The sequence below is a fragment of the Chroicocephalus ridibundus genome, chromosome 1, assembly GCF_963924245.1.
Source record: "Chroicocephalus ridibundus chromosome 1, bChrRid1.1, whole genome shotgun sequence".
Lineage (NCBI taxonomy): Eukaryota > Metazoa > Chordata > Aves > Charadriiformes > Laridae > Chroicocephalus > Chroicocephalus ridibundus.
This window is the reverse complement of record NC_086284.1, coordinates 76,487,864-76,504,008: the sequence shown is the minus strand read 5'-3', so window position 1 is coordinate 76,504,008 and position 16,145 is coordinate 76,487,864. Positions and strand designations below refer to the sequence as shown.

General features: G+C 41.5%; 1 protein-coding gene across 2 annotated transcripts in view; it reads left to right on the top strand.

Moving 5' to 3' along the window:
• Positions 1 to 16,145, top strand: part of SLC9A7 (solute carrier family 9 member A7) — a 72,171-nt gene that overhangs the window by 9,937 nt on the left and 46,089 nt on the right. The gene's annotated exons all lie outside the window — the stretch shown is intronic.

Genomic DNA, 16,145 nt, shown 5'->3' with positions numbered 1-16,145 from the left:
CCCAAGAATCCACTCTCTCCTGCAGCCAGAGAACTTGCTTTACAGTCTTTGCTGAACATACAAGTCACCTGCTATGGAGTTGGACCCTTGCTCCATCTGAAACTCTGCTGAGGCCGGAGATTATGTATTTACGTTTCTTGTATACCCAGCACAATTATTTGCAGTCTTAGCATCCGGTTGTTTTTGTAGGTGAATTACAAACTCTACTTTTATACTCTGTGAAGTATTTAAAAAAAAAAAAAAATTACATTTGGAGAAGTAGAGGCCTTATCTGGGCATGTTGAAAGCGATCTGGGTTGCCTTTTTCATATAACGGCAATCATCAAAGACCTAGCTAGGTTCTACCTAATTGATACTGTATTTACTTGTCTGTGTATGGGCAATGAAGTTGATAACCTAAAGTGGTTGAGAGAGAGAGAGAATACAATTCATGCTTTATTTGTGTTTGCTGGTAGATACCGTATTTAAACTTGTTATTCTTGGCCTGAAATACCAACTTATTCCAGCTGGCTTTTAGCTTTGCTATGTAATTGACTCTTTCTAAGGAGCCTTTAGAAGTTGGACTCAATAGAGAAGTTTGAACTGGCAGGTGTAGGGATCTCCTTGGCTAGTCAGGAGGGATATGCCACCGGAGATGGAAGGGGCATTCACAGGAGATGTGAAGCAGTGCATGGAGTTGGCATCACTGGCTACACTGCAGTCCTGCAATGGCTGGAAAATACAGGAATAGGCATGGAGGAGAAAAATAAACCTCATGTAAAGGCTTATTCTTCACCTGATCGTTCCTCCTGGGTTATCTTTGATGTTCCAGTTGAATATAATGTAACGTTGTATATTAAGAGCAGAGGATGGTGACTGTATGTGACCTTCCACAGACATGTCTGACAAGGTTGGCTGTAGCATCCTTTCCTGGCTCACAGAAGTGAAGCAGGTACTTCTGCTTGTTTAGCTTATTTTGAAGCTTTAGACTTCGGCAGTTGTGACTGCTGCATAGCATAAAAGGTACAGTTTTGTCACACCAATCTGCAACACTAGCGTCTTGCAGGGAGCATATTCCCACCAGACACTGTTTACAGTGAATAGTTCTCGGAGGGAGGTATTTTGAAGACATGATGGTGTGAGTAAAGTAGCCTTACCTCTGGAATAGACTTTCATATGGGCAACTGAGTGCCAGTACAACATTTCAGCCTAACCGTTCTTGATTTTCATCTCTGCATGGCAGTATATCTAGCTTGGCAAATATTTTATTTATGAAGGCGATTTTTATCTCTAGAAACTTTTAACCCTTTTCCAACCATCGTCACGTGTGTTAGAGCAATGTGTTTATCTGCTCAGCCCCAGACACATTCTTCAGACTTCAGAAGCTTGAATGGAAAGATTGTGCTTCTGTATCAGGTTTAGTTTTTCTCTGAAGTTCTGACTTGCCAAGCTCTCAGGGAGTTTCCTGCTCCCAAATCTCCTTCTCTGAGACAAAGACCCTCCTTAGAACACACACAGATTTCTTGATCTTCCAAAAAATCCTCCTAATAACTTTTTTTCAGAGATTCATGGACATAAAATTAATCTTTAGCTCTTCAGTCATGCAGTGCTGATGAAGTGAGCGATTTCCTACTGGTAACTTGCTTGTTAAGCTGCAGTAACTAAATGTAACTGCAGCTTACTCAGTTTTTACGTGTGCCTGCATGAAACAAAGAAATGTCAACATAGATATTTTAGTGCTACCTAGTACTTGATTATGTCCTCCTTCCCCATATATTAGCCTCAGGGAACTATAAAAAGAGTTTATTGCTCTTATTGGCAAATGCTTGAGTTTGTTTCAACACTTTCGGTTTTTTACCCTAATGGTTTTGGGATCTCTTCCACAATGTAAAACATAGGATAGTTATATTCCTTCTTGTGTGTACTTCAGCCACAAATACCTAATCTTCTCATTGCATCAGGTGCTTATGATGTCAGATACGTAAGTGTTTTGTCACCCTTAATTAGGGATAGGAGAATGTTTGTGTGTATGTATGACAGAGCCCCTGTCCTAAAGACTGGAAGGTCAGGGCAGAAGGTATAAGCACAATCTACCAACTACTTGGTGTTTAAGAACTCTTTCTTCTTAGCCTGTTGAACCTAAGGCCCCCCCCATCAGGGCCTCAATCTTTTAGGTACTGCTTAAACTTATAGTTACGTTCTTAAAAACAAAAATGGACAAGCAAAACCAAAAATTGCCTCTGAGGCAGTTGATTTGCTGTGCTCGCTGGCCAAAGTCATAGGTTGTCTTTTCTTCTCTGTTACCAGACCACAAACTGTTTTTCTGCTGTCGTGGTTTAGTCTCAGATGGCAACAAAGAACCACGTGCCGCTCGCTCGGGCCTTCCCAATACGGGAAGAATCGGAAGAAAAAGGCAAAACTCTTGGGTTGAGACAAAGGCAGTTTAACAGAACAGCAAAGGGAACAAGCAAACAACAACAATAACATGGACAGAGGAATATACGAACACGATTATGGAACCGCTGCTTGCTGCTGCTCACCGACCGGACCCGGGAAGCCCCAGCCTGATCCAAGCGGAGACTTCCTGCCCCCTCCCCCGGCAGCTCAGGATGGGCATGGCTCACATGGCATGGAATACCTGTGTCCTGGGGAGAATTAAGCCTATCCCCACCGGAACCAAGACATCTACATTAGGTACTATCTCTGCCACAGCTCCAAGAGAAACTAGGGACTCCCAAAAAAATATTTGGATAATGATAGATTTTGGATTGATTTTTTTTTTTTTTAAATGGATTTTGTAAGCCTCCTTTCCCTTTTCTTTTTTCATACGTGAGGTGCTGACACAGATACACATAAATCTTGCCCTCCAGATAAGACCCTCTTTTCTGGTCTTGTCTTTTAGCTCTCCTGAAATAAGGATTATACTTATTCTGCTTGCCCACTTTTTTGTGGGAATTGCCTAAGAATCTTTTCTTGTCACTTCTCCACTTCTCCCCCAAGGTGCATCCAATAGATTATCTTGATGCTGACAAGCTGGGTTCCTCTCCATATATCAGACCTCCCTTTTTTTTTTCAGTCTAAACCAAAAATCTTTGCTTACTTCCTTGCCTCTTGGGAACACATAGGAATTGGCTCAAGCTCAGAATGGCTGAAATAACTTGTTTTTTTTTTATTTCCTCCTGCTACCACAGTCTTTTCCATTGCTTGGGCTGGTTCCCTGAGCACTGCTGTAATGATCTGTACCTTGTCTTCACCTGTGAGCTGTTTAAGTTATGCATATTCTTTCTAGATAACATACGTGTAAGATATTAGCTCTTATTTCTGCACAGCTACAGTCCAGCCCTTCATTTCAACATTGACTCCTTCGATGTTTTGCTTCTCAAGGCATGGAGAAGAATTGTGTTCAGATTAAACTCTTGGTGTTTGTGTTATAAGTAACTTTTTTCCTCAACCCTCTCTTGCTTTGTCGTGGAGTTCTCAGCTGTCCTCCTGGTTCTGCAGAAGTTGCTTTAGATTTTTTTTTTTTTAATTAATGCTATATGAATCGGTGAAGTGAAAGGTAAAGATGCCACTGTCTATAGGAATGTTTAAGTATAACAAGAATTAAAGTAACATTAATTAACCCACTAATAGGCTGTGTCAAAAGCAAGACTTACTTTTCAGTACTTGGACCTCCAAAGAAGGCTTAAACTTTGACTCAAAGGCAAAATACAGATTGCTCAGCTATAAGAAGAAAATTTGGACTGCTGATGACTATTTACTAGAAGGGTTATGTTACAGAATTTTCTTGGAATGGTGAGTGAGGAAACTAACTCAATTTGTAACACTAGATTATAATGAATGCGTTAAAAAAAATATTAAAAAAAATAGTCTTTTAGTGGATCTAATCTTCTGAGATTTTTCAGAACACTTAATTGCAGAAAAGGGCAATGCTTAAGAACAAAAGTTGGCAGCTTTTGCAATGATGGCAGAGTGCCAGAATCCAAATGGTGCAATATCTGCATGGTGTTTTCCAGACACTCAGATCCTTGAACTGGTCACATTTCTGACCCACGTGTGCGCACCCACACACAACATGCATGCTTCAGAGTTGAATTGCTCGCTTTCCAGAATAGCCTGTTCTTGTGTAATACCCTCTATCTGAACGTCGCGACACTCTTCTGGTGCTTCACTCGATTGGAAACAGTATTTCTTTGCATTTAATTTAGTATAGAAAATATATGATTTTACACGTGGAGATGGCATTTTTTTTTTCTAAAGACACTAGAAAAACCTGTCAACTAAAGAAACTTAGGTGCCTTCTTTCTATTGTCCTGAAACAGAAACTGAGTGTATATTGTATGGAGAACATAAAAGGTCTATGAATCATATATTGAAATATATGATCAATGACAATCTGATGCATCTTAAGTCGTCATTAGGTATACTCCTAAATTTTACAATTCTTACTGTAGTGATTTACCTGGTATGTTGTATTTGCCTTACTGGTGGAGAAACTTGAAACAGGAGCTTGTTGATGAGTATGGATTTATGGGAAGCTCCTGAGCAGGCAGGGGTTTTACGTGGTTCAGAGGTGGTGGTCTGGTGTGACCAGGAGGGTGTTCCAGGGCTCTTAAAAAGTATTGGGAAGACCTTACTGAGTCCTGTTAGCCAGAGGTCCATTCCATAATGCTGGGCTTCAAAGTTAAGGAAAATGAAATTGAAAACGATATCCTATTTTTAAAATGTCTGGAAAAAAGCTCACTTTTGTGCTGTAACTTGAACTGTGACTATTATGATTTAATAGTTTGATGTGCTAAGATCAAGCAATTTTGTTGTAAGCTTCAGTGAGCAGCGGATCAGCCAGTACTGAAGAAGTCACCTACCCTGTCCAGAACAAGTTGCAGAACAAATTGCTGGGGCAACAGGTACCCCAAGGAGAAATGCTTGGCTGAATTGTATCTGTGGAGAGAGATTTAGCCAAGGAGAAGGCAGTGAATTCAGTCAGGCTTATTGAAATGGGCTGAGAGACTGCCTATGGGAAGACAGAAGTATTCATATCTGGGAGAATATGAATTTATTTATTTATTTTAGGGATGACAAAACAGTGCCTGAAAAACTAGAAGCTTTTCTGCAAGGAAGAAAAATATTCTGATTACTAGTTTAGGCTTTTCATTGCTATATTCCTGTGCTATTTGGCACACCTTTCTACGTTGTCTGTGAGTCACAGCCCAGTAATCTCAAGTCTTTGAGATGATAAATAGGAAATCTTGAAAAAGAACACTTTCTCTCAGGAACTTAATTGGAGAAGGGGCTTCTGATTGTGGCCGGGGTTAGGCTGTTGACCTATGTGGCATACCTTATCAGAAGTCAATGTCGGTTGCACCATCTCTGGACCACATATTGCTCAGCCTGTAAAAATGCTTTTAGTCACCTGTTTATGCTGCTACATTCGTACTCCTGCTTACTTAGTACACCTGAAGGGATGGTGTGATAGCAGGGAGCAGGGGAACAGTTGGGCCACTGCTGCTCATCAGCCTAAAATTAGGACCCAGTTCTTCTCACTACCTGTTTATGTGGGATGGAAAAAAAAAGGTGTGTGTATTTATCTACAGCTCCATGAATTACCATATTAGTATCCAAGGATTGTAAAGCCTTAGTTATTTTTGCCTCTTAAAGATGGAAAATAGTACTGGCTCTGAAGCTTGCAAAGTTTGCTCAAGGCTGCTCGGGAAACTGGCTGCTGAACTCTGATCGTGAGTTGTGATTCTGTCCTTACTCAGCGATTTCCACCAGTGTCGTCTCTTCTGTTCAGGGAAAAGCAGAACCCTTCACTCTCTGCAATGATCATACAGTGCCCTGATTAAACATGATCTGACTTTGCATAGCTTAATTGTTCCTGTAACGTGCCCATGATTTTTGCTTTATAGCAGCTTTGCGAAGCTGGCAGCTGCCATGTTCCTTATGGGAGAAGCACAAGTGTTAGAGAACACGCAGGTGCTAGAGTGCCCCTTCCCCATTGCTGAGTCTTAACCTGGCATGAGGGCATGTGAGTGATTTCTTGTGCCTTTTGTTTCCAGCCAACAGTTATAAGGAGAGCTGGTTTTGTTTGCCCCCCCCCCTTTTTTTTTTTTTTTTTAACGGGTCTCTGAGTATTGGTAAAATAGTTAACAGGGCGAGTTCCTGGGCTCTTTGTGGGTTTTTTTGGTGTTTGCCATGAGTATCTTGCTATTGGGCACTGTGTGCATTGCTCATCTCGTGAGATCTGCTCAGTCCTTTATTTCTGTGTGATTCAGTGCAAGATTCTTAGTTACTGTTGTGACAGGAGAATTGTGGCGTAACTTGTTAACTTTCAGTTGACAATGATAAATCAATGATAAATCTACCACTTAAATTGCTGGAAAAGATGGTATTTTGCTCAGAGGGTAACCAAAGCTGAACCCAGTGTTTGAAGCAGATCTTTTAGTAGCGATTTACTGGTTCAGAAACCAGTATGCTGGTTTCTGAATAAGTAGATGTTGTACACTTAATGATATTATCTGCCAGATTGTTTTTTATTGTTATGTTTGTGGTCTAAAACTTGCCTGACTGCAGCCTGAGTGTTTTCCCAATGATCTGGCAATTCAGTCTGTCAGCATTGAGCATGAGTAACTGGGCACACCTTTTGTCTATGTTTTGCTGTTATAACAATCCAGAAGGCGACAGTTTCTCCTGCACCCATCTGGATCTCATAACCTGAAATGTTATGGTAATAATGATAATGCTGTACTCACCTGCAAAGTTCTGCTGCTCCTTCTGAAATATTACAGTTATTTTTGCAAGAATAAAATGATAGGCTAAGTATCCTGGTTGCTTCCTTATGATAATTAGCTCCGATCCTAAAACCGATCCTGTGCACCTGTGGGTCTGATAGCTGGATAACACTTTACTGTAAGGAACAGTTATCCAATTTGATCTTCCATTTATTGTTGATTAACCTGCTCATATTTCATAACAAATCCTCTTGCTTAAATTGATATAGCTTGTTAAAAGCTTTGCAAAAAAATGCAATGAATGTGTGTTTACTGGGTTGCATTATCTATTGTGTAATCTATTTTTAGATTTGAGAGGCAATTTTTTTATTCACATTGCGTTATAGCAAAGGCACTGTGCAGCTGGTCTGTCTGCTACTGAGGGAAGGCTCACTGAAGCAGTAATTCTCTTGAGGTCCTTGGCATGAATAGGCATCGCAGCAGTAATTTTTCTTTTCTCAAGAACTACTTTAATTGCTACAGCTTCAGAACGTATCATTGTCAGGAGCTGACACGAACATACTCTTTGTACAAAAGCAGCAGAATGCTCCACAGTGCCTGTAACAGTGTTTCGGCATATTCATAACCTCATTTTATTTTTGTCATTCCTGCTTTATGTGACCTATTGATCCCTACACAAAGGAGTGGGGAAAGGTAGTCTTTTTGTGTATTTGGGAGGGAGGATGCTGTGAAACAACTTTGCTTATACAGAAGCACTTTGCAGCTTTTGAAATGCAGCATCTGAATGATGTAGTGCTTCATAAACCCTTTTTGACTCAATTTCCACCATTTTCCTGTTTTGTTTTGAAGAATGTGTACATTTTCTAGCTGAGTGATGTACAGATCTGCAAATCTTCAGTGCATGCTCTGAAAGCTTGGATTTTCTTTGGATGGATTTTCGTTATGGCCCTATTGCCGTTCTTTGCAATCTAAAGAAAGCCTGCATTCATAAGGCTTACTGCATCTGCAAAGGATGAAGAATAAGTAGGAATGATGAACTCCAGTGGTCATGAATGGACGGATTGTCCCAGGCATTTGTTCAGTTCTCGGTATATTGTGAAGTATTTGGGCTGGCAAAAAATGTTAGCTTTGGGTAATGTACTCGTTTTATTAAAAGCACAGGAGAGTACTCGGAGAGAGTGTATTCTAAGACAGCATGTGATGTACTAGTGTATCTCTTGTCTTAAGCATGATTGATTTGTTTATTTCTCACTGAAAGCTTGTAACTTTAGATTTTAATTCTACTTTCCATCGCTAGCTGTAGCTGCGCTTGTCTTATCAGACAAGTCTTATCAAAATGGTACTTGCAATTCCAAGTGGAATGCTGCATTGTGTTATGCCAGGATCACTGAAGAAGGAAGACCTTGCTGTACTGGCTGAAGATCGGAGTTGATTCTGGAGTCTGAAATGTTCCCTGTGATCGCAAATATAAATAGTACCATGACCAAGAGTTGTGTGCATTCCGATACGACTTTGTCCTTGTTGTGGTGGGTGGTAGTAAATGTAGTTGCTGTCTTTAGGATCTTTGCTTGTACCAGTCTTGAACAGAGCAATGTGCTTTTTTGCAGATCTCCGCTAAGATATGCATGTTCCTGGCTCGACAGGAATTGGTGTGACTGCGTTCCCTGACATCAAGACATCTGTGATTATTGCTGATAGAAGTTGCTAACTGAATATTTGCACTTCTGTAGGCATCAGTTGCCCAGCTGTTATCTGTCAGGCTGGATTTACATTTCTATAGTCATGTCACAGATAAAACGTGTGTGTGGATATACACACACACACACACACACATATTTGTTGGTTTTTTTTTTCATGTTCCTATTTGATAATTTTGATGGGTTGTGCTGAAGGAACCGGCCTGTATAGTACACTTGTATGAACCAGCTTCCACGCTACTTCTGGCACAGAAAATCAAATAACAATGTCCAATATTACTATATCCCATGGTCATGTGGACTCCTAGGATATTTCACCAGGTCTTTCGGAAACTGCAAAAGCAATGACTGTCACACTCTGAAAGTGTACTAGACCAACCTGTGCTCAGCTTGTATCCGCTCTAAGAAAATGCATCATCATCTGTGTGTCAGTGTACCTGACCCATGCTTCAGCTTTAGCTGCATAGCCCAACTTGTGCTTTACCCTGCGCTCAAGGGTACTGTGTTTCTAGCAGCGATGAAGGTCAATTCCTAGATATTGTTGGAGGCAGAGGGTGTCCAAAACAGCAAATGACCTTGTACTGTTGATTTGAAAGGTCTATTTTATTCACAGTGTCGATTCCTCTTAGCTCCTAGAAGAGAGCTTGTATGTGGTATATGGAGCTGTTATCATGTAACAGAAGGAAGTTTTCTTCTTTCCTTCTCCTGTTCTTTTGGAATATGATTGTTACTCTCTGGGGGTTCACACAACTGCTAAATCCCGTGATGTGTTTGCAGGAGAGTGCTGTTACTCCATCTTGCAGGTAAAGAGTTGTGGCAAGGACAAGATCAAAAGCATTCACTGAATCTCTTTCAGTTGTCCCTTTTTGATGCCTGTAGTTGGGATTTTTCTTCTCTTTATGTGGAATTTTTCTTCTCTTTATGCTCCCAGATATGCTCTTACATATCAGTGAAGCTTGGAAAGCGCACTGCTCTTGCAGACCAGACCTCTAAATACTTGTTCAATAATGCCAAGTCATGACCCCTTGTGAAAAATGGCTTGTGGTTGTTTGCGCCACCCAGAAGCTCTTATAGGCTCAAGCCTGGAATCCGGCCCTGCAGACAGCATGGCTTCGCATTAAGGCTTTGTCACTCTTGGAAGAGACCCACCTTGCTGATATAATTTCCAAATTTTAACAAACCGACGTGGTCCTAGCGTGCAGCAGCCTCCTGTGAGTTGTAACAAGTCCAATCTTAGAGTAAATCCACGACGTGTGTTGGAATGAGGCTGGATTTCATGCTTGAGCTGTCTAACCCTGTGCAATGTTCTCATGTTCTGCCTGCTGATTGCTGAGAACAGAGAGCAATTTTTTTAAAACAAACTGAAATGAAGTTTATTGTGCAGCATATGTAGAGTGGGAGAAGTCAGTTTGCTTTAGAAAATTGTGTTCTGCACAAAAAACATGCTATTGGAGTTAAGAGAAAGTAACGGTAGCAGTAATGGAGGGAAGACACAAATCAGGGGATGCAGCTCCGTGTGGTTTTGGTTACAGCTTCTTTGTACTTTGCTCTTGGTGAGCATTTTTGTCTTCGCTTCTACAGCCTGTTATCAGCCTTCTTCCTCCCTCTCTGAGCTATGTGGTGACCTTACACAATGTCTTCCCTGCTCCAGCATCTGTGGGTTTTCTGGTGTCCCATGAGTTCGTGCTGTAGTTTTGATCAAGGTAAATGTGGAAGCCTAGGTAGATACCCAGAACTATTGTTAATCTTTCATAACCAATGGCAGAACTGTGATGGATGCCTCTTTGGAGGTACTCATAAGCTAATTTGGACTTTTCTTTCTAGTGTAGTAGGTGATTGTCTTAACAGCTGCAATACAGAGTCTTTTCTCACTATTGTAACTTTCCTTTTCAGAACTCTTGACTTTCCTTTTTGAATCCCCTTTTAAAAAACTTTCATGGAGGTCTTTAGTTAATCTCTTATAGCAAATGTATTTTAAAGCACAGGCATTAGTAAGGATAGGATTTAAGCCCAGCAAAATAACTTGTACGTATTTCATTTGACAGAATTTGCCTTGCTTTTATGAGACACTTCCTCAGAAACTGGAACTGTGAAGTGTTGTTCTGACAAAAATATTTTCTGCTCCTTGTCTGCAAAAAATCAAGTTACTTTCATGTAAGCACGCCTCTTGCTAAATCTGCAGCAACATTAGGTGAGGATACCACAGAGACCATTCAGTCTGTCAGTGTTGGATTGCAAAGTCTTGAATCTTGTTGACATCTCTGCAATTTGTTTGGCCTTAATATTTAATAAACCTGATACTGTGCGATCTCTGGAGTGAGAACAGGTCTTTTAAAAACCGCCTTGTGCCTTTGCTGGGGTTCGCGCCAGGCTCTTTGAATTCAGAGGTATGCTTGCAACACCATGTCTGGAGGGTAAAGCAATATTCATCAATTTTATGGCTCCTGTTGTATTAAACTTTTAAGCAGTTTGCAGAAAGAATACTTTATATATAGCACAGCGGGACCTTGGTTTTGCTCCTGATCGGTGGGAACTACTGAAAGTCTCAGGTTGCCTTTTCGGGAGGGTGAGTATTAAGAAGTAAGTGACTTGATAGAGGCTGCTTGTCCAGGCAGCGCTACAGCCTGCATGTTCTGGTTGTCTGCCTGATGTAGAGTGGCTCGCTGGGACCTAGACTTTTCCAGAGGGAGCTGGTCGTTGAATGTGCAGGAAATGCATGAGAGGTGCAACCTGCACCTGTCAGTGAAATGGCAACAAAGCTGTGGATAAAGGTCTGCTGATGTGCTAGAAAAGAGCAGATGGGGCTGCTCCATGAAGACAAACTGGGGTTTTTTTGTCCCCTGCCAAAAGCCATGGGGAACCTCGGGGAATCCAGTCTGAGTAAACTGGTTTAGGCAGCGTCTGCGAATATAAAGGTTCTTTCATTTCTGAACTTCTGATTTGAGCTCTGGTTTTGTCTTTAGATACACAGGAGTCAATTTTCAGGATTGCTAACTGTCTGCAGGTTCCCACCATTTGGACTTATTTATTGTAGTGGAAAGTTTTCATTCTCTGCACCTTATATCCCAAATTTTCTAGCTTGAGTTGGAGGCTGCTATTGAAACAGCTGGCTTTTCTGCTTTTGGGGCAGCCTAAGCAAAGAATCTGACTTCCTCCTTTCTGCAAACCCTTAGCCAGTAGAAAGTCACGCAGAAATTACAAAAGTTACTTGTCATTACATAGGCATATTTTGCCAAGGAAATCCACGATAAACATAACACTTTGAATTATTTTTGTGTAATAAGCTGCATAGCTGAAATTGAAAAGCACTGCTCTAAGTTATGTGCTTTGGGAGTTTGCTAGAAGTCCTCCAAAAAACTGTTCAGTTTTTAGACCCACAGAGGTGGCTTTTTTTAGGTTTCAAAAGTGGTTTCAGCAAGTAACTTTGAGCTCACATCTAAAGGAAAAGGCTTTTTTTTTTTCTTTCTCTTTTTCCCCTGGAGGCTTGAGACAAATTTCAATTTTCTTTTTCTCTGTAGTTATGTATGGCAGTTGCAAATGCATTGCAAGAACATCCCACTTGTCTCCTAATGTGTCTTTAGATTTTGAACTTGAACTTTAGTATTAGATTCGTTTGTCAGACTTAAGTCAGTGCTTATACTTCAACACTGTAATTTGTTTTGTTTGCCGTTAATTACTGTTCTCTGGTTGGTTTGGTCTCCTTTCTTGAGGAACAACCTGAAAAATAAATGTGCGTGAGCTCTTGCAAACTGCTAATGGCTTTTAAAAGGCAAATCATTAAATCATAACTCTCTTCAAGTGCACCAGGGACTTTCAGTGTCTGCAAAAAACTAACTTCATTTTTAGTACTTCTGTAGCTTTTATTAACATGAATCGCACAAAGGAGATCCAGTGTCTGCCTATGGGGTGTAAATGAACTCAACTCTTAATAGTTTGAGACACACTAAGACATAGCTTCTGGCATATGGGAAATACCATGTTTGGCTGAAAATGCTCTGTTGGGCTGGAAGCTTCAAGCAATGGGTTTAAAGAAAAAGTTATTTATCTTCCAGTTTGCAGCAGTAACGGGAGGAACAGGCAAGCCTAGGCTCTGACTAGTTTCTCTTCTTAGCTTGTAAGCGTACTAGTGTAACTTTTAAAAATATAAAGCTTGTTGTAAAGACCTGCGTGTTCTCTGAGGATGAGTGATGTTGACAGATGTAGATTGTCTCAGCCGTTAAGTGCAGGGTGGTGTAACCTGTTAACTGCACAAACCAACATTTTGGGGTTTTTGTGTTAGTTTAAACTATTTATCTGATACCAGAGCCCTTACAGCCACATCACTATTAAATGAGGTACTTTTGTGGTTTAGGATGGCAGTTGAAAGCTAGACAAAATGCAGTATATCATATTGCATGTTGTTGTCACTGGCATGTGTATTATTCTGTTAGGCATTTTCTTTGTCTAAGTAAAGAGTATCTTTGGAGAAGTGAAAGTGAAGTGAAGCCATAATTAGCTGATGCTGTATTGCACTTGAAAAAATCTAAATGAAAAAGTAAAATGAAAAGGCCATGAAGGTTGCATCTGAGCAGTAGTGTGGCTGATTACTTAAACTCATGTATGCAAAAATGGTAAAGGATGTGCATGGTGAGCAGCAGTGCTTGGTTTCATGGCCTGCTTACTCTCTGTGCTACCTCACACGTGGGTGTGAGTCTGTCCCCTGTCCTCTTAGTTTAATGGAAACTGGGAGTTGTTCAAGTTTCTGATGACAAATGTGTAGGTTCCCAGGTTTTTATACATACCATGTGCAGTTACTTCTTTTAAAAGCATGTTGACTTAAGCAATTTTCTAACTGAATTAGTTAGACATAGTTAACCCCTTGTATAGTTAGACATAGTTAACCCCTTGTATAGTTAGACATAGTTAACCCCTTGTATAGTTAGACATAGTTAACCCCTTGTTATTGATAAAAATCATGTCATGAGAAACTACTAAGGAAGTTTGTAGGGTATTTTGGTGACGCTTCTCTGAAGCAGCCCTGACAGTGCAGTAGTGTGAAGAGAGTGAAACAGAAAGAGCCTTCTTTTGACTTGGTGCCTTCCTGGAAGGGTACCCATCCACCTTGGGTGCAAGAATTGCTTTATAGCGATTATTTTGCTTATGTCCAAACCCAAGATTTTAGTGTGGGGCTGGGAGTTGTTGTGGGAAAACCTGCTGGTTCAGGCTGAGAATTTCTTATGTTTGTTCTTGAGGTTGTATTCGTTTGAAAGAGTATGCAGGGGAGAGGAATGAATGGCCAAAAGATAGCATAAATAAATAGTTTTATGCACTTAAAATGGCTAGGATAAGAGCAAGCTCATGGGGTGTGCAGTGGTTCCGCTCGTGTCAGCGAGGTCAGCCTTTGGAAGGATGTTTCACTCCTTACCTTTTTCTGTTCTGCCAAGGGGCCTTGTATCAAACCTCTGTGGTGTCAGTGGGTCAGGCTTTTCCACATCACGGAGATTGGCTGCTCTTTATCTCTAACAAATCTGATGTTACTAGCACTCAGCTGGCACCTTTGGACTAGGAGGGGACATGAAATCATAGGTTCCCAACCATGTCTGTGCCACTAGTGAGACATGCTGGGGTTAGAGTTGCGGTGGGATGCAGAGGAGAGCCGAAGCAGCTATGATTGCTTGGGCATCATGCTGGCACTACTGATGCTAAAGAGGCTGGAAGAGATGGCAAAAACGCCAGGCTAGAGCAGCACGCAAGATCTGTCAGGAGCAGACAAGGAGGCATTAGTCTGTAGTGAGGGCAGAGCAAGAAGGTGGTGACTGGGAACTGTAGGGTGAGTAAAGCTTGTACTACTTTAAGAGGGAAGAAGGAGGAGGGTAGTAGCAGGCTGCATAGGAGGTTGGGAATTGCAGCTGTGGGACCTGAACAATGTGCTGCTTGTGAGGAGGCTGAGATTTTGGCTGGCTTTTCCTGTTGCAGCATGAAGTCCGGTCTGTCTTCTTCCTCTCTAGTTCATGGGAATCAGTCAGGAAGATATAAGTGTCATAAAACTGCTCATGTGCCCCAGGCTGTGGCAGCAGCCATTTGCCTGGCTTCTGCAGTTAGTACTAAAAAAACTGCTTAAATTTTACACTATATATGAAAGCAGAAAAAGCAGTCTTGAGCAAGTAATTGTCAGTTTCTTTGATCCTCTCTTCAGCTGCCCATAAGGTCCTAGAAGAGTATTTCCTGGCTCTTTTTGGTTCCTAGCATGTGAAGTGGGATGGATGTCAAAGTAGTTGAGTCAGTGGTCTGAGCAGCTCTAGAGAGGCCTTGAGAATTGTGGTGTTTTTGTGGCAAGGCCATGGCCACCAAAGTGCCCGTGCTCAGAGCAGACACACAGAAGGGCAAAACAGGGAACGTGGCTTCTCAGCTCTACTTTGGGAGACATCTGTAAGCAGTAGGTTGCCCCTGTGAGATGGGATAGATGTTCTATGGAGCCTGTGTGTGTTTTGGATGTTGCAATAGACAAGACTTCTGTGGTCAGACATAATGATCACAGAAAGCCAGAGCTGTTATCTTGCCGCTATTTCTGTCTTTTGGTTTGGTGCATTTCCTTGTAAGCCACAAACCATCTTGTTTACAAGCGTTGGTTGGTCTTCTGCCCACAGCTACAGCGCATGGGCCTCGCTTCAGCGAAAAAAGATTTCCTTGAAAATTCAGTCAACTCGAAACCTTTGCCTGTCTGTACAGGTAGGAGGTTGTGGTGTTAGTAAATAGATAGGGATTGGTGCTAAAAGACCTTTGGGAAGAGAGAAGTACCTTTCTGATGCAGATTTTAGTTCATTCCCCTTGCTCAAACTTCTGCCTGTTCTTTTCTTGCTAACTCTTTGCTTGGGTCCCTGTCCTAATCGGAAGCTCCCAGAAAGGTTTTTTAGGATCAAGGCCTCCACACACATCCGTCACTTTAAATATCCCTCAAATGAGCGAAAGCCTGAGGCTGGGATGCAGAACTCCTCATAGCAAGAGAACAGGCTTATCTATAGTTAACAGCTCTCCTTGTAGCTATTGTGGGGTCTTTGAACCCAAAGCTGTGCTGAGATGGATGTATTTCTTGCCCCTTCCCCCTTCATCCTTCAAAATTAAATGACAGTGTCAGCAAAGAGATTGCTGCTGCTTAATGAGTTTCAATTGGGATGCAGATTGAAGTCTGACTCCTTGCAATGACAGATTAATAACTCCTTCTGCTGAAGCTTTACCACACATTTTGAGGGGAGCGGGGGGGAATAATTATTGTCTGGGCTTTTTTCTTTTAAACTGGGAAGCTTCATTTAGTGCTACTGCCTGAGCCAGGTGATGTTACTGCAAAGCTTTTTGTAACAAGAAGCTTGATGTTGTTATTTTTTTGGACTCTGAGGAGCTTGTACCCTCCTGTTTGAGATCTGCCAAGCGTTTCTAGCATGCATATGCAAATGGAGAGAACAGCAGTAGTGAAACAGTACAATTAAATAGGAAGTTTTCTGTTATGTACATGATAGAGCTGCTGCTGCTCCTGTCGTTTGTTCTTGAGTGTGTGTCAGTGTGGTCACCAATGTTCCTGGGGGAAAGAATCTCAGTGTTTGGGGTTTTTTTCTTCATCTGGCTTAGAAATCTGTTTTGAAAGAAATGCTTCACCTCTGCTCCTGCCGTAGTGGACTGGGATCAGTTGCAGTTGGTGCCCTGTTAGGGAGTCCCTTCTGTATGGGGCAAGGAGAGGGAGCCAGAGTGGGGCAGAGGTTGGTAG